Source organism: Oryx dammah, unplaced genomic scaffold (assembly GCF_014754425.2).
Source record: "Oryx dammah isolate SB20612 unplaced genomic scaffold, SCBI_Odam_1.1 HiC_scaffold_11210, whole genome shotgun sequence".
In the NCBI taxonomy this organism is placed as follows: domain Eukaryota; kingdom Metazoa; phylum Chordata; class Mammalia; order Artiodactyla; family Bovidae; genus Oryx; species Oryx dammah.
In genome coordinates this window covers 1,604,577-1,630,012 of record NW_024080603.1, presented here as the reverse complement: position 1 = coordinate 1,630,012, position 25,436 = coordinate 1,604,577, and the positions used below count along the sequence as shown (strand labels likewise).

Here is a 25,436-nt window from a genome sequence, read left to right as displayed (position 1 = left end):
ATGCGTGGGCCTGAAGTTCCATGACACAGAAGGTCTCTCTACTTGATGGACATGATGCAAAGTTAGAACACTGGAAGGAAGTTGAGTCTCGTGAATGAGTTGTGAGGCACCGTGAGGCCCAGCCCTCAGCCGGCCCTGTGTGTATCTGTGCTTAGTCACTCAGTGGTGTCTGACTCTTTGTGGCTTCCTGGACTGCAGCCCGCCAGGCTCCTCTGTCCATGGACTTCTCCAGGTAAGAATACTCGAGTGGGTTGCCATTCCCTACTCCAGGGGATCCTCCTGACCCAGGGGTTGAATTCCTGTCTCTTGCATCTCCTTTATCTCCTGCATTGGCAGGCATAGTCTTTTACCTGGGAAGCCCATAATTACATGTAACCTCTTCTGCAGAGCTTAAGACATTCTCACATTTGATCATATTACTGGAAAGAAAAACAGACTGGGCTGCTAAGCCTGTTTTATGACCAAAGAAACAATGGTAATACTGACACAGTATTAGCATGTGAACCTGTACCTTCAGAACCTAGCAAGTTTACTTTATGGAATTCTAGTCCTGTTATAAAACTAACTTTAAGACCGTCAAGTTTGGGCTAAGTTTTTCATCTGGAAAATGAGTAATTTGACTCTATATCTCATGTCCTTTCCACCTCTATATCTTCCTAGACCTTGTGTCTTGGTGGCCTTGAATGTGACTGATTAGTGTAAAGGGAAAAGCCCCAAGTTGCCATGACTTGCAGAGTTGAGTGCATGCATTCATATTGTTTCTGTGAGCTAGAGGAAGACAGCATTAGCTTGTCTTTCCAAATGGTAAAACCCAGATAATAATAGTGGTGAATACTTGCATAGGTTTTGTTGTTGCTGTTGAGTCAATAAGTCCTGTCCAGCTCTTTGTGACCCCATGGACTACAGCACCCCAGGCTTCCCTGTCCTTCACCATCTCCCAATAGTTGTTGGGAGCTTCATGTCCATTGAATCGATGATGCCATCCAAACATCTCATCCTCTGTCACCTCCTTCTCCTCCTCTCCTTAACCTTTCCCAGCATCAGGGTCTTTTCAAATGAGTCAGTTCTTCATATCAAGTGGCCAAAGTATTGGAGCTTCAGCATCAGTCCTTCCACTGAATATTCAGGGTTGATTTCCTTTAGGATTGACTGGTTTGATCTCCTTACTGTCCAAGGGACTCTCAATAGTCTTCTCTAGCACCACAGTTCAAAAGCATCAATTCTTTGGTGCTCAGCTTTTTTATGGGTCAACTCTCATGTCCAAACTTGACTACTGGAAAAACCATAACTTTGACTACACAAAACTTTTGTTGGCAAAGTGATGTCTCTGCTTTTTAATATCCTGTCTAGGTTTGTCATAGCCTTTCTTCCAAGAAGCAAGTATCTTTTAATTTCATGGCTGCAGTCACCATCTGCAGTGATTTAGGAGCCCAAGAAAATAAAATCTGTCACTGTTTCCACTTTCTCCCCATCTATCTGCCATAAAGAGATGATACCAGATGTCATAGGTTTTACTATGCACCAGAAATCATTCTGAGCAGTTTATAAGATTTACATGGTGTTATCTTATTAGTAACCCAGTGAAAAATGTACCATTATTATCCCTGTTTTACAGACAATGAAACTTATGCCCAGATAGGTTAATTAGTCTCTCCAAGGTCACATGGCTAATAAGTGTCATCTGGCTAGAAGGCATGCAGCCCTCCACTGAGTGGTTGGTGGTGAAGAGTCTTTAGGCCCAGGAGTTGGAGTCAGTCTTTACTGACTGAGTCATTCCTAGGCTTAAAAAAAAAATCCTAACCTAGATAATGCACTTCACACCACTTTTGGGTCCTAAAATGATAGGGGAAAAATAAGTCACTATGGGACAGAGAAAACCGCTTTTACGTTTGAGGCAGAATCCATGGAATCCACATTCATGCTGTCCAGACCCTTTCTTAAAATTTACACGATGATGATATGTTGTTGTCCAGTAGCTAAGTTGTGTCTGACTCTTTGCGATTCCATGGACTGCAGCACGCCAGGCCTCCTTGTCCTTTACCATCTCCCAGAGTTTGCTCAAATTCATGTCCATTGAGTCAGTGATGTCATCCACCCATTACATTTCCTCTAATTGCTTTCTGCTTGAAATGGATGGCAATAAGTCTCGGTAGGACATATTGGTAAAAGAGTCCCTGAGTTTCCTGTGTAAATGATCCCAGTGCCCCGGGCTTCCTGACCCTGCATATGAATCATGGGCTTCTAGGCAGAATCAAAATCCTTGGGCTCAGAGTTCTTAATCCTAGATCTGACTGCCCTTCACTAGAGGGTTCCTGCCAGTGCAGCCTTTTTTCGCTCACCCTGACCTCCAGGACTCTATACCCCATGGCCCTGAAACGCTGTGCTTCAGCAGACTCACCCCCTTGCTCACCCAATTACCAGACCCCCTCCTGGCTACAACTACTCACCCTGGGTCCCATTCTCAGCTTGGATATAGGTCATCAATAATGGTTAAAACTCCTGTAATCACATTGGCCAGACACAAAAGCAGGCGGTCAAAAAAAGCAGAAAGTGTAGAAGAGTCCATAATTTGTAAGAAATGCTCATGTGTTCTAGATCAATAAGGAGTAATTATGTAAAAATGTATTCCTCAATTCCTCATCTCCTTTTGAACTGGTGTCATGGAGACTAACAGATCTCTCTGACCGAAGCCTAGTGCTCAACCACAGGTCCGCCCTAGGAGGTAGCTGTTTCTCTTCATACTATTTCTGAAGCCCTCAAGCTCTGCCAGCCACTCTCTCACTTTCTTAGTGTCCTAGGGTGAATATATCTTTCCTTCCTCATCAGACCTCACCTTTCTTTCTCCTAAATTATATTCTAATAAGTGGGTACTGTAAAGTTCAGAGAACAATGGTTCTCAACAGATTGTCTCATAAAATATAAAACAATCTCCCTCTCCTGAAAATATGTTGGCTCTAGGGGTTTTCAGTTCAGTTCAGTCGCTCACTCGTGTCCAACTCTTTGCGACCCTATGGACTGCACATGCCAGGCCTCCCTGTCCATCACCAACTCCCGGAGTTTACTCAAACTCATGTCCATTAAGTCAGTGATGCCGTCCAACCATCTCATCCTCTGTCATCCCCTTCTCCTCCCACCTTCAATTTTTCCCAGCACAGGGTCTTTTCCAGTGAGTCAGTTCTTCACATCAGGTGGCCAATATATTGGAGTTTCAGCTTCAGCATCAATCCTTCCAATGAATGTTCAGGACTGATTTCCTTTAGGATGAACTGGTTGGATCTCCTTGCAGTCCAAGGGACTCTCAAAGTCTTCTCCAACACCACAGTTCAAAAGTATCAATTCTTCAGTGCTCAGCTTTCTTTATAGTCCAACTCTCACATCCATACATGACTACTGGAAAAACCATAGCCTTGACTTGATGGACCTTTGTTGGCAAAGTAATATCTCTGCTTTTTTTCTTCCAAGGAGTAAACGTCTATTAATTTCATGGCTCACTCACCATCTTCAGTGATTTGGGAGACCAGAAAAATAAAGTCAGCCACTGTTTCCCCATCTATTGCCATAAAGTGATGGGACCAGATGCCATGATCTTTGTTTTCTGAATGTTGAGCTTTAAGCCAACTTTGTAACTCTCTCTTTCACTTTCATCAAGAGGCTCTTTAGTTCTTCGCTTTCTGCCATAAGGGTGGTGTCATCTGCATATCTGAGGTTATTGATATTTCTCCCAGCAATCTTGATTTCAGCTTGTGCTTCATCCAGCCCGGCATTTCACATGATGTACTCTGCATATAAATTAAATAAGCAGGGTGACAATATACAGCCTTGACGTACTCCTTTTCCTATTTGGAACCAGTCTGTTGTTCCATGTCCAGTTCTAACTGTTGCCTCCTGACCTGAATATAGGTTTCTCAAGAGGCAGGTCAGGTGGTCTGGTATTCCCATCTCTTTCAGAATTTTCCACTGTTTGTGGTGATCCACACAGTCAAAGGCTTTGGCATAGTCAATAAAGCAGAAATAGATGTTCGACTGGAACTCTCTTGGTTTTTCGATGATCCAGTGGATGTTGGCAATTTGATCTCTGGTTCCTCTGCCTTTTCTAAAACCAGCTTGAACATCTGGAAGTTCATGGTTCACGTATTGCTGAAGCCTGACTTGGAGAATTTTGAGCATTACTTTAGTATGTGAGATGAGTGCAATTGTGCGGTAGTTTGAGCATTCTTTGCCATTGCCTTTCTTTGCGATTGGAATGAAAACTGACCTTTTCTAGTCCTGTGGCCTCTGCTGAGTTTTCCAAATTTGCTGGCATATTGAGTGCAGCACTTTCACAGCATCATCTTTTAGGGTTTGAAATCACTCAACTGGAATTCCATCACCTCCACTAGCTTTGCTTGTAGTGATGTTTTCTAAGGCCCACTTGACTTCACATTCTAGAATGTCTGGCTCTAGGTGAGTGATCACACCATTGTTATTATCTGGGTCCTGAAGATCTTTTTTGCATAGTTCTTCTGTGTATTCTTGCCACCTCTTCTTAATATCTTTTGCTTCTGTTAGGTCCATACCATTTCTGTCCTTTATTGTGCCCATCTTTGCATAAAATATACCCTTGGTATCTCTAACTTTCTTGAAGAGATCTCTAGTCTTTCCCATTCTGTTGTTTTCCTCTGTTTCTTTGCACTGATCACTGAGGTAGGCTTTCTTATCTCTCCTTGCTGTTCTTTGGAACTCTGCATTCAAGTGGGCATAACTTTCCTTTTATTCTTTGCTTTTCACTTCTCTTCTTTTCACACCTATCTTCTTTTCACACCTATTTGTAAGGCCTCCTCAGGCAGCCATTTTGTTTTTTTGCATTTCTTTTTCTTGGGATTGTCTTGATCCCTGTCTCCTGTACAGTGTCATGAACCTCCATCCATAGTTCATCAGGTACTCTGTCAGGTCTAATCCCTTAAATCTATTTCTCACTTCTACTGTATAATCATAAGGGATTTGATTTAGGTCATACCTGAATGGTCTAGTGGTAGTCTGTACTTTCTTCAATTTAAATCTGAATTTGGCAATAAGGAGTTCATGATCTGAGCCACAGTCAGCTCCAGATCTTGTTTTTGCTGACTGTGGAGAGCTTCTCCATCTTTGGCTACAAAGAATATAATCAATCTGATTTCAGTATTCACCATCTGGTAATGTCCATGTGTAGAGTCTTCTCTTGTATTGTTGGAAGAGGGTTTGCTATGTTCGTTTGCTATGACCAGTGTGTTCTCTTGGCAAAACTCTGTTAGCCTTTGCTCTGCTTCATTCTATACTCCAAGGCCAAATTTGCCTGTTATTCCAGATGTTTGTTGACTTCCTACTTTTCCATTCCAGTGCCCTATAATGAAAAGGACATCATTTTGGGGTGTTAGTTCTAGAAGGTCTTGTAGGTCTTCATAGAACCGTTCAACTTCAGCTTCTTCAGCATTACTGGTTGGAGCATAGACTTGGATTACCCTGATGTTGAATAGTTTGCCTTGGAAGCAAACAGAGATCATTCTGTCGTTTCTGAGATTGCATCCAAGTACTGGACATGGAACAACAGACTGGTTCCAAATAGGAAAAAGAATATGTCAAGGCTGTTTATTGTCACCCTGCTTATTTAACTTATATGCAGAGTACATCATGAGAAACACTGGGCTGGATGAAGCACAAGGTGAAATCAAGATTGCCGGGAGAAATATCAATAACCTCAGATATGCAGATGATACCACCCTTATGGCACAAAGTGAAGAACTAAAGAGCCTCTTGATGAAAGTGAAAGAGGAGAGTGAAAAAGTTGGCTTAAAGCTCAACATTCAGAAAACTAATATAACTGCATCCAGTCCCATCACTTCATGGCAAATAGATGGGGAAACAGTGACAGACTTTATTTTTGTGGGCTCCAAAATCACTGAAGATGGTGACTACAGCCATGAAATTAATAGACGCTTACTCCTTGGAAGGAAAGTTATGACCAACCTAGGCAGCATATTAAAAAGCAGAGACATTACTTTGTCAACAAAAGTCCATCTAGTCAAGGCTACTGTTTACCAGTGATAATGTATGGATGTGAGAGTTGGACTATAAAGAAAGCTGAGCGCTGAAGAATTGATGCTTTTGAACTGTGGTGTTGGAGAAGACTTGAGAGTCCCTCGGACTGCAAGGAGGTCCAACCAGTCCATCCTAAGGGAGATTAGTCCTGGATGTTCATTGAAAGAACTGACATTGTAGCTGAAACTCAAATACTTTGGCCACCTGATGCAAAGAGTGGATTCATTGGGAAAGACCCTGATGCTGCGAAGGATTGAGGGCTGGAGGAGAAGGGGACAACAGAGGATGAGATGGTTGGATGGCGTCCCTGACTCAATGGACATGGGTTTGGGTGGACTCCGGGAGTTGGTGATGGACAGGGAGGCCTGGCATGCTGTGGTTCATGGGATTGCGAACATTCAGACACGACTGAGTGACTGAACTGAACTGAACTGATGTGAAGAGCTGACTCATTTGAAAAAAACCCTGATGTTGGGAAAGATTGAAGGCAGGAGGAGAAGGGGATGACAGAGGATGTGATAGCTGGATGGCATCACTGACTCAATGGACATGGGTTTGGGTGGACTCTGGGTGTTGGTGATGGACAGGGAGGCCTGGCATGCTGCAGTTTATGGGATTGCAAAGAATCTGTCCCAACTGAGGGACTGAACAGAACTGAACTGCATTTCGGACTCTCTTGTTGACTGTGATGGCTACTCCGTTTCTTCTAAGGGATTCTTGCCCTCAGTAGTAGATATAATGGTCATCTGAGTTAAATTCACCCATTCCAGTCCATTTTATTTCACTGATTCCTAAAATGTTGAAGTTCACTCTTGCCATCTCCTGTTTGACCACTTCCAGTTTGCCTTGATTCATGGAGCTGACATTCCAGGTTCCTATGCAATATTGCTCTTTACAGCATCGGACCTTGCTTCTATCACCAGTCATATCCACAGCTGGGTGTTGTTTTTGCTTTGGCTCCATCCCTTTATTCTTTCTGGAGTTGTTTTTCCACTGATCTCCAGTAATGTGTGGGGCACCTACCGACCTGGGGAGTTCATCTTTCAGTGTCCTATGTTTTTGCCTTTTCATACTGTTCATGGGGTTCTCAAGGCAAGAATACTGAAGTGGTTTGCCGTTCCCTTCTCCAGTGGACCACATTCTGTCAGACCTCTCCACCATGACCCGCCCGTCTTGGGTGGCCCTACACGGCATGGCTCATAGTTTCACTGAGTTAGACAAGGCTCTGGCCCATGTGATTAGTTTGGTTAGTTTTCTGTGATTGTGGTTTTCAGTCTGTCTGCCCTCTGATGGAGAAGGATAAGAGGCTCATGGAAGCTTCCTGATGGGAGGGCTTCCTGGGGGTTTTAGGAGTTCTGAAAAGATGTTCCGGGGGCTGCTCCAGTAACAAATTTAACCCCGAAGAGAAATTCCCCTGTTCTGCTCCTCTGTGACTGAGTCTGCCCTCTAGGCATCAGTGCTTCAGTAATTCTTCTGGTGGAACGTAAATCCTGAGAAACCCTTTTGGTGCTATTGTAGCAGAAAGTACTCTAACAAGCTTCCCCCTGTTTTTCACTATTAATTAATGAACTGTTATTTAAGCTCTTGCTGACTTCATAGCGTTCTCATGTCAGTTCTACTAATCGTGTGAAAGAAAAACTTAACGAAAGGGAAACATAAAGTACATTTTATTGCACAAGGTAGATGAAAGATGGAAGCGTTGTCCCATCATACTATTTACGGGAGAATTCTGAATGTACATTAAAAATGAATTAATGCAGGAGAGGTGTCTGGTTAGTAGGTGGTAAGATTCAGCTAGTGGTTCCATTTAGAAGCATTCTGATTCCCAGACTTGCATGGCGATATGATGGTTGTCATTCCAATTTACGGGTGTGACGAGATTGGCCCAGATCTCTGTGACTAGTGTGCTGTACTTAGCATCTCAACTTGACGTAATTTTCAGAGGAACTGTCTTAGTTGTTGGCTGAAAATTGTGGCAGGTGGTGGCAGACTAGGATTAAGGGTATTACAAAAACTTAAATAGATGTATTTTATTCCAGGCTTGTCAGTTAGGATTATTGTTTCTTAAGCTGGGAGAACTGCTGGATCAAAGAAGATAGAACAAAACAGATAAGCGCCTCAATAGCAGCAGGGGAATCCATCGCCTGTATCAAAGCATTACCCAATAAGCCAGAGTCTAGGTAAATCCGGTGCTGACTGAAGGTTGGCGATAATAATGTTTGTAATCAGTCCCTTTTTGTGGATGCACTTACCAAAAGGCTACCAGACAATGCTGATACTGCTTGGAAACCTGTCCTGATGACCACAGCACATGGACTTTCAGGGACTTAAGAAAGAAGGGATCGGGTGAATCAGTTTTCTAGGTAATGAGATAACTAGGCTGGTGAAAGAGTGGTGTTGGTTTGTGGAGAAATATTTTGGTTGGTAGGAAAAAAGAGGTTTCCCAAGAGAGTCTGAGATGTCCTCTGGAGGGCTGGGTGGTAGCTGTAGGAAAACAACCGCACCAGCAGCATATGCTGGTCAGAAAACCCTTGCCCGCGCAAATGTTGATGCGACAGTGAGCCTTCATCTCGGTCCCTCCTTATGAAGTCCTCCTGCCTCTGGGGATGTCGGAAATGGGAGGTAATAGTGAAAGACCAAGATAATTTCATAACGCGCTTGCTCCGTTAGGCCTGCCTTTTGTAGCCCTGATGGAAAGAAAGAGGGGCGAGACGGAGAAGCCCTGAACCCTCTGTTTGCCATCCTGCCACCTGCAGCCCCATAAGTCCCCAAGCACAGAGGATGCTGTAGACCAGGGGTCAGCAAACGTTTTCTGTAAAGAGCAAGACAGTAAATACGCTAGGCTTTGGGGGCTTCCCTTGTGGCTCAGCTGGTAAAGAAACTGCCTGCAATGTGGGAGACCTGGGTTTGATCCCTGGGTTGGGAAGATCCACTGGATGTTGGAAAGGCTACCCACTCCAGTATTCTGGCCTAGAGAATTCCATGGACTATACAGTTCTTGGGGTCGCAAAGAGTCGGACACGACTGAGCAACTTTTTCACTTTCATGGTTTCTGTTACATATTCTTCTTTATTATAACCCTTTTTCAATGTAAAAAAAAAAAATTCTTAACTCACCATTCCTTGCTCTATAAGAACATAGTTTCTCCACCCCTGCTATAGACCTGTACACTCTTGATTTGTTGTTGTTTGGTCGCTGAGTCATGTCCAACTCTTTGTGACCCCATGGACTGTAACCCGCTGGGCTCCTCTGTCCATGGGGTTTCCCAGGCAGGAATACTGGAGTGGGTTGCCATTTCCTTCTCCAGGGGCTCTTTCCCCACCTAGAGAGCAAACCCATGTCTCCAGCACTGGCAGGTGGATTCTTTACCACTGAGCCCCCAGGGAAGCCCGATCTCCAAATGTGGATGTGGGCTCCTTCCCCGAGCTGGGCTGCTCTTCATTTAGCACAACACTAAGGCTAGAGGTAGGCTGTAGCTGCCTGCTCCATTCCTTCCTGGTCAGCGCACATGCTCACACCCTGGGGATTGCTGTTGCTGGGAGTGTGAGTGTCCTTTGTGTCAGACCTAGGAGACTTGCGTTTTCTACTTGCATCCATGAAACCACTAGGCTATAGCTTCCAAGCAAGGTAAAACCTCACAGTTCTTGAGAGTAGCTGGAGAAGGGGAGAGAGAGGAGAGCAAGGGGGCTGTGGGAGCAGCGGATAATACATGGTAAAACACTACATGGAAGAGAGATGGTCCAAATAAAGGGATCATTTTCCACCCAGCTACATGGCCTCATTTTTAAGTCTCTGAAGTTTCCATTTTGTCCTTCACAGAATCAGAGCTCTGCCTTGCTGAGTGAAATGAGGGGAAGTCTTTGGCTCCCCCAAAGGCTGCAGTTTGCCAAGGACAGTTCAGTTCAGTTCAGTCGCTCAGTCGTGTCAGACTCTTTGCAACCCCATGGACTGCAGCACGCCAGGCTTCCCTGTCCATCACCAACTCCCAGAGCTGGCTCAAACTCATGTCCATCGAGTCAGTGATGGCATCCAACCATCTCATCCTCTGTTATCCCCTTCTCCTTCTGCCTTCAATCTTTCCCAGCATCAGGATCTTTTCAAATGGGTCAGTTCTTCGCATCAGGTGGCCAGAGTATTAGAGTTTCAGCTTCAACATCAGTCCTTCCAATGAGTATTCAGGACTGATTTTCTTTAGGATGGCCTGGTTGGATCTCCTTGCAGTCCAAGGGACTCTCAAGAGTCTTCTCCAGCACTACAGTTCAAAAGCATCAGTTCTTTGGCACTCAGCTTTCTTTATAGTCCAACTTTCACATCCATACATGACTACTGGAAAAACTGTAGTTTTGACTAGACGAACTTTTGTTGGCAAAGTAATGTCTCTGCTTTTTAATATGCTGTCTAGGTTAGTCTGTGTAAGGACAGTTAGGTACCTAAAACATAAATTGTAATCTCCTATTATTCTTTGTTATAAAGTAAAAGGAAATCTGACCATGACTAGGTTTTACTCACATGACCCAGGGATTAAATATAATTAAGTTAAAAAGAGAATCTATCCTTTAAAGTAGGAGGGAATATATATGTATGTGCGTGTGTGTACATATATATGTATATAATATACATATATATGAAAAATTGACACTGAATACAATTGTGAATGTTCAGATATTCATGACAGTCACAATTGTTGAAGTGCAGAGGAAAAATTGGATCTAACATGAACGAGTTAAATAGTATTAAAAGTTTCCCCTACCTTCTAGAAAACTTGGCTTCTGGTATTACTAAGTCCAAATTCATTCTGCTTGCCACACAACAGACCAGTAAATTGAGAGGTAAGGTGTTGGGACAACAAATAGTGACTTTATTCAGGAAGCCCCAAATCCAAGAAGATGGTGGACTAATGTCCTAGAGAACCATCTTACCCATTTCAGAATTCAGGTTTAATGGCAATCCACTCCAGTATTATTGCCTGGAAAATCCCATGGACAGAGGAGCTTGGTAGGTTACAGTCCATGGGGTCGCAAAGAGTCAGACGCGACTGGACGACTTCACTTTCACTTTTTCATACTAAAAGGGGAGGGGGTGTGATTGGTTGTTTCAGACTTCGTGTTGTTGGAATCCTCTGTTCTTGCAGCTGTCCACATAGGTCCAGTCCTGATGTTCCTATAAACCTCCAGCAAGACAAATGTTATTCTCCGTTCTACAACTTTTATCTCTTTGTGAATGGGAAAGTGTTATAGCCTATACCCTTAAAGGTCAGAGCCTTGAGAATGGCCTATCCCTTATATTTCAGGCTAAAGGCAACATGCTTACCTCAAAGCCAAAGCAATAAAGCAAAGCTTAAAGTAAAAGAAACAGATCTAATGTGAGTCAGATTTGTTCTTCCCTATTACCATGGGACTTGATTTACTAATGTGATACTCTTAACTCTAATACTGAGTGTTCTGTCCTTTAGAAAAATGATCTACAGTTGTATTTTGTGTTGCTAAACAATTAAGACCTAAAGCCTACATATGTCTATGTCTGTCTGTGTTCAGTTGTGTCTGACTCTTTCCAGCCCCATGGACTGTAGCCCAACAGGCTCTTCTGTCCGTGGAGTTTCCCAGGCAAGAATCCTGGAGTGGGTGGCCATTTCTTTCTCCAGGGGATCTTCCTGACCCAGGTCTTTTGCATCTTCTGCATTCGCAGGTGGATTTTTTACCACTAGCACCACTTGGGAAATCCCTGCATAGTATGTATTATTTCAAAAAGCTGACTTTGGAACTTTTCAATACAACCCAGAAGTTTAACTTTAACCCTGAAGTTCTCTTTAGGAAACTCAGTGTTTGGGCCACTGAGAGAGAAAGAGTTGGAATTAATAATGAAGGCAACGGTCAAACTCTGTCACGTTTATCTGACAACAGTCCTGAACCTTTGTCAGCATCTCTCTATTGGGATGGGCGGGGTCAGAGGTGGGTGGGTGATGGCGTCATCCTGAGGTCTGAATCAGCAGGAATATAATGGCAGTCCCTCAGATCCCAGCATGCAACACCGCTCTGCTTATCTACACATACAGCTGGGAGGCTCCAGCCTGGCCCCGAGGAGCAGCTTGTTATTTGTGACAGCCCTGTGTGCACGATGCCCTTTTGCCCCTACCCCACCCCCTTCCCCCAGAGAGTCAAAGTTTAACACGTTTAGTCTTATTTGTGCTGTGAGATTTAAGTGATCACTGATGTAACATGTTGCAGGGTCTCAAGACAGGAAAATAGGAGGATCCTGGAGGGTCTCAGTTTGAAGGAGGGTGCTTGTGCAGAAAAAACTGTGGAAGTGAATCTGCTATCCCATTCCCAAAGGAGAGCCCCGATTCCCTTCCATCCTGCCCCTGAGCTTTATTAATGCGCCCCAGTGCGGTGGGCATGCTCCAGAGGATGTGGATTTAGGTCCTGTGCTCTCCTAGGGGTTAATTAATACACTTCCTTGGGGAGAAAGTGCTCTTTTCCTGTTTTCCCTCCTTGTAGTCATGGTCAAGTCTCCCATCTTAGAACCGAATCACCCACGACCACCACCACCCAAAAAACACCCTGTTCTTCATTCCTGCTCCCCATTTACTTAACTTCTCTCTTTCTCCTACTTTGAAAACACACTCATCAAAACAAAAGAAAACCGCCAAAAAAATCCTTCCTGGAATTTTCTAGGAAAAGACTTGACAGGAAGACAGAGAACATTCTAGCTTGTTTCTGCCCCCTCTCCCCCTGCCGCCCCCTCTGTTCACCACTGGAATTAAGCAGAGGAACGGGAATGCCTTATTGGATGTGCATGTTATGTTCTTTTGAAATGATTTGCAGTACTGAAAGCATTATTAACAATTAAACCATTTTGATCTCCCTCAAACTGAAAGTGGAGAAATATTTATGATCCTTAATACTATACTCTTTATAATCTCTCAGTGAATGAAATGTTTTTTAAAGTGTCTTAAAACACCTTTTAGATATGGGAATATACCATTCAAGATATGTATTATTATTGTGTAACAAACTACCAAGCTTAGTAGCTTTAAACAGAACCCATTTTATTATATCTCATGTTTACACAAGTTAGGGGTTTGGACTGGGGTTGGCTGGGTGATCCTTCTGTTCTTGGTGGTACCATCAGAGGTTACTCAGTGGTGTTTAGCTGGCAGACGGACTGTTCTGGAGGGTCCCAGATGGCTGCCATCCTGCCAGGGCTCAGCTGGGTCTGTGGATGATGGCACCTGCCTGTGACTGCTCCAGCATGGCATTCTCAAAGGAGTCAGACTTCTTAGATGGTACCTCACAAGTCCAAGAGTGAGTGTTCTAGTGAGCAAGGTAGAAGCTACATGACCCTATGACCCGATATTGGAAGTCACACGGCATAACTTGTCATATTCTGTTGGTCAAGTGGTTACCCAGGGTCAAGAAGAGGCAGCATAGACTTCACCTCCTGATGGGAGGAATGGTGAGGACTTTTGGTCACCTTATACGATCGATCATCTCGCGTGCATGAAAGAGACCTCCCTATTCTGTTCCATGTTAGAAATTCATGTCATGAGCCCTGGCTTAGTAAACTAATTTTCTTCTGCTAGCCTTTTTTCAGAGTGCAATATGTTCAAAATATTGTTCTCACTATTTCAAGTTTTATACTAGTGGCTCCCTGTCTTTTAGATTTTGAAGTGAAATTTAAAATAGGTGGATTGACATAGAGAAACCAACTTTTCATTTTACTAGAGAAGGTCGTTTAAAAAACTAATTGCAACAGCACATATTACTCATTCTACTCATACCACTTTATAAAACAAAAGACACGTTCAATCAAAATAACAGGATGGATTATGCTTAGAATAAATGACTTTCCTTTAAGTTGAATAAATTAATGAAAAAGACATATTATTTTCCTAATTTTTCTCATTTATTATAGGCTAGTGGAAACTTTCTCATGAAACCTGCTCTCTGTATGTACATTTAGGGATCACTGTTCCAGAAAAGCTCTCAAGTGTGCCATTTACCACGTTTTCTTGGGACACTCAAGATCTTATGGTTAGAATTTCAGATTTACATACACAGCTATATGTGAGAGATACTTGGCTCTCAATTAAACCTATGTTAAGCTCAAATGAAATTAACTAGATTTTGCTGATTATTTAAAGTGCCTAGGAGAAGGCAATGGCAACCCACTCCAGTACTTTTGCCTGGGAAAATCCCATGGACGGAGGAGCCTGGTAGGCTGCAATCCATGGGGTCGAGAAGAGTCGGACACGACTGAGCAACTTCACTTTCACTTTTCACTTTCATGCATTGGAGAAGGAAATGGCAACCCACTCCAGTGTTCTTGCCTGGAGAATCCCAGGGACGGGGGAGCCTCATGGGGTGCTGTCTATGGGGTCGCACAGAGTCGGACACGACTGAAGCGACTTAGCAGTAGCAACAGCAGAACAATATAGTCTCACAGAGTTTCAGAATGAGATGCTAGAAGATTTGATACCTAGCAGGACTTAAATTGCAGATTAGTTCTAGAGACAAGACTGATGCACATGAAATACTTACAAAAGAATACAATTCAGAATGTGGGTGAGAATATACAGAAGTTACTCATGAAAGCTAGTTTGGGGCATCCCTACAAAGAATGTGTAGGCAGAGTGCAAGGTACAGGATTTGGATGAGGGGCAAGAGAAGGTTATTTCAGGGAAAGTTAGATGGACAAGGGTACAAAGAGAAGAATGACTATTGTTTAAACATGGAATTTAGAAAAATGGTAATGATGACCCTATATGTGAGACAGCAAAAGAGACACAGATATAAAGAACAGACTGTTGGACTCTGTGGGAGAAGGTGAGGATGGGATGATCTGAGAGAATAGCATTGAAACATGTATATTACCATATGTGAAATAGATGACCAGTCCAAGTTCAATGCATGAAACGGCACTCAAAGCCGGTGCACTGGGATGACCCTGAGGGATGGGGTGGGAAGGGAGGTGGAAGGGGGGTTCGGGACAGGGGGACACACATATGCTGTTTCATGTCAATGGATGGCAGAAACCACCACAATCCAATTAAAATAATTAATTTAAAAAGAGAGATTGAGGGATGGGGGTAGGTCAGTTTTTAACATGCCTTATCTTGGAGAAGAAAATAAAATGGATTCAACATTCTTTGTTCTGTTTTTGAACCATAATATAGTAATTGACTAAAATTCCTACTTTTTTCTTACTCTCAAAGTGATCACATTTTTTTCCCTCCTAATTTGAGAAGCAGATGGCTGACTGCTCATGCTAAACACAAATCATTTATTATAATAATAAGAAGAAGAATCTGCCAGTAAATAATAGCTTCAGTACTGTGGATCAGTACCTGAATATTTGGGTGAGCTTCCCTGAAATACCTGTGTCCTTCTGACAGTTTGGGTTGAGGAGCCCTTGTATGATGTTTCATCCCTAATGACAAAATAAATCTCAAATGTCAAAAAGTGCTGTCCTGAATTCACCTCTGCTTCACCAGCAGGAATGGATTAGGACCAATATCCATTAGTCCAAGGCCAGTCAGTGTTTATTCATTCACGTCCCTGGGCTGACAGCTTAGGTACCTACCTGTTTGAGGAAACAAAAGGTCAAGTTGGAACATCAGAAGTCATCTACTGAATTTTTCCTTTAGATTTTATTGGAGTCAATTACAAGCTATTCTGGTTTTTATTTTCATATCTGCCACCTAAACTTAAACCAAGAGCAACAAAGAAAACGTACGTGCAATTTTCCAGGAGAGAGTTTTGGAAGACTTATGTAATCACGTTCATCAATATTGATTAAGCACAGTGCAATCTTTGAGTCCATTTTCAGACCTATTTTCCTGCCATGCACAGTCACATCCCCAGGGTCCAGAAATGGCCTGAGATCAACTTCAGGAGTCCTCCTCTTTCAGGCCTTTCTGTTGCTTAAAATATCAAAAGATGTAATAAGGGACATCCGTTCAAAATTACTTTCTTGTTCTGTTCCTCTAAAACACCAGTTCCTTTTGGATTTTTATGCTTTATTTGGTCATTGTGCTGATGTTCAAGAGACAGTCCTGAAAAAAATCCTTTTATTGCTGCAGTTACACCTAAAATTGAGACTAATGAATTTCTCGTAAGCCTGTGTTCATGGACTTTCTGGAACTAAGACACCGGGTAGCATCAGCCCACTTCTTGGTAGCAGAAGCCCTTTGCTGTTCTCTGTTCTGTTGTGGTCTCAGGGCAGTGTCCCTGTGCGCGTGTGGCTGCTTTCCTCTGCCCCTCTTCGCCACTCTCCACGCTGGTGTGTTTCTTCTAGCGTTTCTCCCCGGCCAGCGCGGCTGTGCCCTCTGCCCCTGTGACCGGCACTGTGTTCTCCTGTGGCCTCCGTGTCCTCACCGTCCCCCGGCTCTGGTTTCCTGTCCTCTGCTCCCGTCATCACTGCTGCACGGAGACGGCCTCTTCAGGGACCACCGGCGACCTCTTCCAAGACAGGCTCATGGTTTTTCTGAGTTCCCGGCATGGCTACAGGAAAACTTTTCCTCAAAACAGAGATCTGCCCGCTACAGCCCGTAGGCTGACTCTGGCCCTTCCCCTGTTTCTGTCAATAGTTTTATGGGAACACGACCCTGCCCATTCGCTTACTTGGTATCTATGGCTGCTTTTGTGCTGTGACAACAGAGTTGAGTAGTTGAAACACAGCATATATCACCTGCAAGGTCTAAAACAGTTACTGTTGGGCCTTTTAGATAGAGCCATCCTGCTCTTAAGCGTCCTAGTAATTTCCTACTAGTATTGATACTTTGATGGCATTAATTCCTCACTAAAGAACCAACCATCAGTGGCTCCCCTTGTCTATGTTACTGTTGTATTGTGCTTAGTTGTGTCCAAGTCTTTGCACCCCCATGGACTGTAGCCTGCCAGACGCCTCTGTCAGTGGGATTTTCCAGGCAAGTATACTGGAGTGGGTTGTCATTTTCTTCTCCAGGGGACCTTCCCCACCCACGTCTCTTGCACTGGCAGGCAGATGAGGATATGCATTTCTTTATTGTTCTTTTAAATTTATTTATTTTTAATTGAAGGATAATTGCTTTACAGTATTGTGTTGGTTTCTGCCATACATCAACATGAATCAGCCATAGATATACATATATCCCCTCCCTCCTGACCCTCCTTCCTCTCTCCCTCCCCACCCCACCCCTCTAGGTTGATACAGAGCCCCAGTTTGAGTTCCCTGAGTCATTCAGCAAATGCCCTTGGCTATCTAGTTTGCATATGGTAATATATGTTTCCATGTTACTCTCTCCATATATTCCACCCTCTCCTTCCTCCCCTATCCCCATGTCCATAAGTCTGTTCTCTATGTCTGTGTTTCCATTGTTGCCCTACAAATAATTTTATCAGGACCATCTTTCTAGATTCTATATATATGCATTAGTATATGGTATTTGTTTTTTTTCTTTCTGACTTCCCTGGTAGCTCAGACAGTAAAGAATTTACCTGCAATGCAGAAGACCCAAATTCAGTCCCTGGGTCACGAAGATCTCCTGGAGGAGGGAATGGCCACCCACTCCAGTATTCTTGCCTGGAAAATTCCATGGGCAGAGGAGCCTGGCAGGTGGGCTACACTTTATGGGGTTGCAAAGAGTTGGACATGACTGAATGACTAACACTTTCGCTTTCTGACTTACTTTACTCTGTATGATAGGCTCCAGATTCATCTACCTCACTAGAACTGACTCAAATGCATTCCTTTTTATGGCTGAATAATATTCCATTGTATATAGGTACCACAGCTTCCTTATCCATTCATCTGTTGATGGAAATTTAGGTTGCTTCCATGTCCTAGCTATTGTAAATAGTGCTGCAGTGAACACTGGGGTACATGTATCTTTTTCAGTTTTGATTTCCTCAGGGTATATGCCTAGTAGTGGAGTTGCTGGGTCATATGGTGTTTTGAACTTTTTTTTTCAACTGATGCTTTTAAACTGTGATTTTGGAGAAGACTCTTGAGAGTCCCTTGGACTGCAAGGAGGTCCAACCAGTCCACCCTAAAAGAGATCAGTCCTGGGTGTTCATTGGAAGGACTGATGCTGAAGCTGAAACTCCAATACTTTGGCTACTTCATGCAAAGAGTTGACTCATTGGAAAAGACTGTGATGCTGGGAGGGATTGGGGGCAGGAGGAGAAGGGGACGACAGAGGATGAGATGGCTGGATGGCATCACCGACTCGATGGACGTGAGTCTGAGTGAACTCTGGGAGTTGGTGATGGACAGGGAGGCCTGGCGTGCTGCGATTCATGGGGTCACAAAGAGTCGGACACGACTGAGCGACTGAACTGAACTGATGGTGGTTTTATTCCTAGCTTTTTAAGGAATCTCCACACTGTCTTCCATAGTGGCTGTATCAATTTATATTCCCACCAACAGTGTAAGAAGATTCCCTTTTCTCCACACCCTTTCCAGCGTTTATTGTTTTTAGACTTTCTGATGATGTCCATTCTGATCTTTGCAAGGTGATACCTCATTGTAGTTTTGATTTGCATTTCTCTAATAATGAGCGATATTGAGCATATTTTCATGTGTTTATTAGCCATTTGTCTATCTTCTTTGGAGAAATGTCTGTTTAGGTCTTGTTACCACTTTTTGGTTGGGTTGTTAGTTTTTCTGATATTGACTTATATGAGCTGCTTGTATATTTTGAAAATTAATCTTTTGTCAGTTGCTTCATTTACTATTATTTTCTCACACTATGAGGGTTGTCTTTTCACCTTGTTTATAGTTTCCTTTGCTGTGCAGAAACTTTTAAGTTTAATTAGGTCGTACTTATTTATTTTTGTTTTTAATTTCCATTACTCTAGGAGGTGGGTCAGAGAGATCTTTTTTTTTTTTTTTTTATGAGAAGTCCTTTAATCAAAAACTGCTGTGGCAAAACCAATACAGTATTGTAAAGTAAAATAAATGAATTAATTAAATTAAAAAAAAAAACCACACAACTGCTGTGAGACTGGGGCAGACAGGGGGCAAAACAAGGGGCAGAGGATGCCCTGGTGGAGGTAGAACAAGAGGCAACAAGCTTGGCCACAGCTCGCCATCCCCGGAGGTAACAGCTGCTCCTCTTGCAGGAAGACACTGGGCTCAACTTCAGAGGATCTGGAACTTCTCAGCCAGGTACTGCATGGAGGCTAGTTGCTCCTTAAGGTTGTCTATTTCTCTCTGTAGCACTACACACCGAGGACAGCCCTGCCTTCCAGGTGGCTGCTGCTGCCTTTTCGGTCTTGGGGGACGGTCAGCTGGTTTCTGGTCACCTGAGGGGCCAGGCCCTCTGGGCACGACTTTTCCCTTGTTCATGGCCGCAGGCTCTGAGTTTCCTGAATCCTGCCCGCCTCTGATGCTGAGGTTGGCGCTGCTGGGTTCTCCATGATGCACCCGTGAACAAGATGGCCACGGCCTGTCAGTGGTCACTTGGCCCTTTGTGACTGGGTCTCTATTTGGCTCGTTGTCTTCTCCCGACACCGGCACTGCTGCCACCGACTCCCGGGCCCGCCTAGCCACGGATTTCTTCCCAGCGCTGGTGTGCTTGGACTCTTTGGCTCCCCAAGGGACCAAGGCATACTTCTTGGACCTCCCAAGCAGCGGGAGGCCGCAGACTGGGGGAAGGTGGCCGGATCCAGGGGAGTGGCCGAGATTCCCTGCCCCCAGGAAGGGAAGGTTCTCCCCAGGGCAGGTTTGGAGACGCCCCCAAAGGATTTCTTCTCCTGGACCCTCTTCCTCCAAGGACTGGACAGAGGCAGCCTGCCTGTAGTGGCAGCTGCAGTAGCTGTAGCTGCTGCTGCTGCTGCTGCTGCTACCCCCGGGGAGCTGGGCAGGCTGCCCCCCTTCCCCCGGAGCACGCTCTGCATTTTCTTAGGGGGTGAGATGTCCTCCTGGTCTGCAACGCCCTGCCTGCCCTGCCTTTCCACAACCGAAATCAATCCTCGCGGAGCTGAGGACAGGCAAGTGCCTGGCACGTTAAGGAGATTCTCCCTGCCTTGGACATTCGAGTGTCTGGGTGTGTCCCCGGGATCCTTGGGGCTGTTCAGCTTGGCCTGGCCTCCGTCTTTGGGATAAATGCTCACCCTCATAGGCTGTATCTCACTGCACTCATCAGAGGACTTGGAGTCAGAGAGCAGCCCGGCTGGGCTTCCTGAGGGGGGCCACTAGCGACCCACAGCCGTGTTCAACCTACTCTTAGTGCCTCTCTTAGGGTTCCCCTAGGCCCGCCCGCCTTGGGCCCGCCGACGCAGAGAGGGCGGGCCTCAGCCTGTGCCGCTTCCCCACACCTCCGGGCGGCCGCGCCTCGACTGCTGGGACGCGCCTCGAGGTCCCGCAAGGCAGACACTTCGCCGACTGCGTACCTCTCTGGGGACATGTGTCTGCGGACGCCCAGCAAGTCCAGGTCGGTCAGCTGCTGCAGGACGGCCGCCACCAACTCGTCAGGCAGCTGCATGGCATACCCCGTGTTGTCGGCCGGGGAGCCAGGCCGGCCTTCGCGGCCCAACAGCGCCGGCCCTCCCGCTTCCAGCACCGCCCGCTCCAACTCGAAGCCCTCAGGGTCTGGGAAGCCATCCCCGCCCTCACCCTCGTCGCTTCGCGGTGCCCCCGGCTCGGGGCCGGGGTCGGGGCCGGGGCCGGGGTCGGGGCCGGGGCCGGGGCCGGGGCCAGGTCCCCGCGGGGCTGTGGAGCCGGCCTCAGGGCCGCTGGTCTGCTCCCCGCACTCTGAGCCAGAACCCGCTCCCCAAATAAACACCTCATCATCTGGGGAGCTCATGTCGCGATCTGGGTGGCTGCCGGACGTGGGGCGGCGGCGATTTATCAACCGGGTCGCGGTGGCGGCGGTCCAGAGAGATCTTGCTATGATTTATGTTATAGAGTATTCTGCCTATATTTTTCTCTAAGAGTTTTAGTTAAGTGTCTTACATTTATGTCTTTAATCCGTTTTGAGTTGATCTTTGTGTGTGGTGTTAGGAAGTGTTCTAATTTCATTCTTTTATGTGTAGCTGTCCAGTTATCCCAGCAGTACTTATTGAAGAGGCTGTCTTTGCCCCATTGTATATTCTTGCCTACTTTATCAAAAATGAGGTGCTCCTAGATGCATGGGTTTATCTCTGGGTATTCTAGCTTGTTTCATTGGTTTATATTTCTGTTTTTATGCCAGTACCATACTGTCTTGATGACTGTAGCTTTGTAGGATACTCTGAAATCAGGAAGGTTGAATCCTCCAGTTCCATTCTTCTTTTTCAACATTGCTTTGGCTATTCACAGCCTTTTGTGTTTCCATATGACTTGTGAGACTTTTTTTTGTTCCAGTTCTGTGAAAAATGTCAGACAGATTCTTTACTACTGAGCCACCAGGGAAGCATTTGTCTATGTTATTAATTAAAATTGCTTTGACTTGCTTTTTAAGGATTTTCTCTTACTTCCCCAGTTTAATTGTACTTCTCCACATGCCCAACCTGTCCACTGTAACCAGGCTGCGTACTCTGCTCACCTTCTGACCCACTCATTCTGTTCTCCACTCCAGGCCTCCCCCCTCACTGTTGTATATCTGAGCATAAGCAGACATGCCACTCTGCCCATCCTCTGAGTCACATTCTTCCTGGGTGTTCTTCTGAAGCTCAACTCAAGCCCTGCTTCCTTCATGAAGTGTTAATATATCCTGATTATCAATTACATTGATCATTACTTTATGGATTTGCTTGTGATACCTGTACTGCGTTCCCTGTTCTGCCTTGTTGCTATAACATAGTAAGAGTTACTGATACGAAGCTCTTCCTCATGTGTTTAAAATGTGAAGCTGTGTCAGGCCTGCCCCCCCCCCCCACTTGGACCCCTCTTCTCCATTCATTTTATTGTGACTCATCCCAAGGCAAACTCCCCAGTGTCAGCTTCCACTCTTCCTTGCCTCACCTGTCAAATTCCAAGAACTGTGGGCTCTGACTACTAATAGTACCTCAAGCCTTGCCCCACTTCTCTGAGTCTGCCATGCCGCAGCCTTAGATCAGGCTACCTTCATTCCTTCCCTGGGCTACCTCTCAGTAATATTGCAACAGCTGGTTTCTTTCCAAGGTCAGGGCCAGGACCAGGGTAAGGAAAGTAAGGTGTCTAGAGCACAAATTTAAGGAAGCACTCACTCTCAGGGTTGTGCCGAAGCAGAGTTAGCACTCGAGGGTGAGTGCTTCCTTAAAGTTTGTGCTCAGGGCATCTCAGGGCTTGCTTGCCTCACCCTGGTCTGGACTTTTCCTTCTTCTTCCTTCCCTTGCCCTCCCCACTGCCACCCCTCTGTCCTTACCCCTGTAGTTTATACTCCATAGGGCTATTGAAATGATCTTTTCAGGCATGGATGATGTCCAGTCTGTTTTTTAGTTTCCCAGAGGATAAAGGCTGACTTTTTGGATGGCCTTCAACCTGCCTTCTGGCCCCATCTCTCACGACTGTCACCCTTGCACATGAACTCTGCAGTCTATCCATCCTGAACCACTTAGAGGCCCTTTTGTCTGTGGTGCTATGACACATCTCCAGGTCTTTGAACTCAGTCTTCCTCCCTTCCCTGGAACTCTCCTCTCTCACTTGGAGAATTTTTATTCATTGTTCAGAACTTAGCATGATCCACCATGACTTTCTATGGGGAGGTTTCCAGATCCCCTGGAATTAATTAAGTTTCTCCTTCTTTTTCCCCCTTAAGCAGAATGTACTCACCTTAATTATAGCATGTGTTTCATTTAATGGTAATTAATTTTTTTCAGATTTTTCAATTCCCAGGAAACCAAAGATTCGAAGCCCAGGCTTTATATTAGAATAGTTTGGAAAGTTTGTTTTAAAAGTACTGTTGCCTCAGTTCTACCTCAGAACCAGAATCTCCGGGTGTGGCCTGGGCATCAGTGTTCTTTCCCTTAAATCACCCAGATAATCTGATGTGCAGCCGTGGTCTGGAACCACTGCACGAGGCTGTGAGTTGAGCTCCTGAGAGGGGGGCCTAGTCCCTTCCCTGTTTGCAGCCCTGTCCTCCGCCCTCCCCTTCCCTCATACCCTGAAGGATGTCTGGCTTTTCACAGGAGCTCAACCAAGAGCTGTGGATCAGTGATCCTCTGCTCCATTGGTTGGCCTAGTGATCCATGAAAGGACTTGTCAGTTACCACCTTGCTCCCTCAGCACAGGCCTAGGAATGGAGGACATTTGTGGAGGTAGGGATCCCGTTGTTGTCACTAAGTCGGGTCCAACTCTTTTGCGACCCTGTGGACTGTAGCCTGTCAGGCTCCTCTGTCCATGGAATTGTCCAGGCGAGAATACTGGAGAGGGTTGCCATTTCCTTCTCCAGGGGATCTTCCCAGGCCAGGAATCAAACCTGACAGGCGGGTTCTTTACCACTGAGCCACCAGGAAGGCCCGACAGGGATCCCACTGGTGTGAAACTGATGTCTGATATTCGTGGTGCACCACAGGTTAACCCCCGAGACCTGTTTCTTCATTGCTTTGAATACCAAGGGGGCTGCTGTTGTCCTTTTTTCTGCAGAGCCATATATGCAAATGATTTTTTCCATGCAAAATTATTTAAATACCTCTTTCCCTATCCAGTGGACGTGCTCTATCCTGGCCATTTGAGGAAGAATATTAGAAAGTAGGTTGGTCATCCATGTCAAGACTCCCCTTCTGCATTTGGCTCACTGAATTCAGTGCCAGTGTCTTTGGGCCTTCAGAGGCTGCTTAGTGCCCAGATGGACTTAAGTAATAAGTGGTAATAATGCTTGATATGGAATTACTTGCCCATACAAGCAGCTACATCAGTCTGCCTGGACCAATGGACTTAAATGTCAGACTTTCCAAATGTAAAAGTCAGAAATGCACTGTAGTCTGCATCTGATATTTACAGTTCTTTCTGGCAAAGGTGAGCTGACTTTTGTTGCAAATGTTTCTCTGTTGCAAATTGGAAAGAGTTTTTTATTTGTCCATATGCCTTTGATATTATTACTTCCTTTACTTTTATTTGATTTTCTGAAAATCCACAGATGCATTTAAATGTGTCAATGGTCCTTACCTGTGGCTACTAAAAATAGTAGTGATTGGGAAAAGTCAGGGGTTGGATTTAGGAGAAGACTATTGATTATTTATTTAAATAATCTCAAGATGCAGAAGAATAAGTCTTTGAAACTGAAAAAATTAGCTCATGTTTCCAGAGCTGTTTCAGTTGGCTTCTATTCAGAACATGAGCTGAGGGGGGGGCCAATCTGTAATTTTACTTTCTACATCACCCCAGAGCCCCTCCCCTTTTTCCTCTTGTCTCTTTTCCATCACCATTTTATTCTCCCCTTTTTGCTCTCTTCCTCAGACCAAGTGTTATATTCAGTTCAGTTTAGTCGCTCACTCATGTCCGACTCTTTGTGACCCCATGAATCGCAGCACGCCAGGCCTCCCTGTCCATCACCAGCTCCCAGAGTTCACTCAGATTCACATCCATCGAGTCAGTGATGCCATCCAGCCATCTCATCCTCTGCTGTCCCCTTCTTCTCCTGCCCCCAATCCCTCCCAGCATCAGAGTCTTTTCCAATGAGTCAGTTCTTTGCATCAGGTGGCCAAAGTACTGGAGCTTCAGCTTTAGCATCATTCCTTCCAAAGAAATCCCAGGGTTGATCTCCTTCAGAATGGACTGGTTGGATCTCCTTGCAGTCCAAGGGACTCTCAAGTGTCTTCTCCAACACCACAGTTCAAAAGCATCAATTCTTCGGCGCTCAGCCTTCTTCACAGTCCAACTCTCACATCCATACATGACTACTGGAAAAGCCATAGCCTTGACAAGACGGACCTTAGTCGGCAAAGTAATGTCTCTGCTTTTGAATATGCTATCTAGGTTGCTCATAACTTTTCTTCCAAGGAGTAAGCGTCTTTTAATTTCATGGCTGCAGTCACCATCTGCAGTGATATTAGTTATTGTTTTTTACTGAACAGCTGTGTTTCACATAGTTCTTACTGCTTTAACCCATTTAATCTCTCAAAAACAGTGTGTGGGGAGGTACTGTTATTAATTCCATTATACAGAGCGGAAAATTGAGACACACAGAGAAAAAGAAAGAAAGAAACTTACCCAGGATCAAATACTAGTAAAGAGTAGAGTGAAAATTCAGATCTAGTCCTTATGTTTCAAGAGCCTGGGCTCTTCACTCTTTGCTGCCTGACCCAGAGTTCAGAGTGGTAAGTAGTAGCGGGTTAAAGATGAGTGTTGCATTTGGTTAAACAACAACAAAAGCAGTTTTTCTGCTTCCCCCATTTCAACCCCTCATTGCTTTAATAATGAGTCCATGCCAGGGTCCAGCCCCGGTGGATCCAGGGTAATTCGAAGGTGGGGATGGAGTTGGCGTCCTGGAAAAAACTTAT

General features: G+C 44.9%; 1 protein-coding gene and 1 pseudogene across 1 annotated transcript in view; one reads left to right on the top strand and one right to left on the bottom strand.

Annotated features, from left to right (window-relative positions):
- Positions 1–25,436, top strand: part of LOC120860952 (synaptic vesicle glycoprotein 2C-like) — a 169,344-nt gene that overhangs the window by 22,894 nt on the left and 121,014 nt on the right. The window lies entirely within an intron of this gene.
- Positions 19,143–20,839, bottom strand: LOC120860954 (annotated as a pseudogene).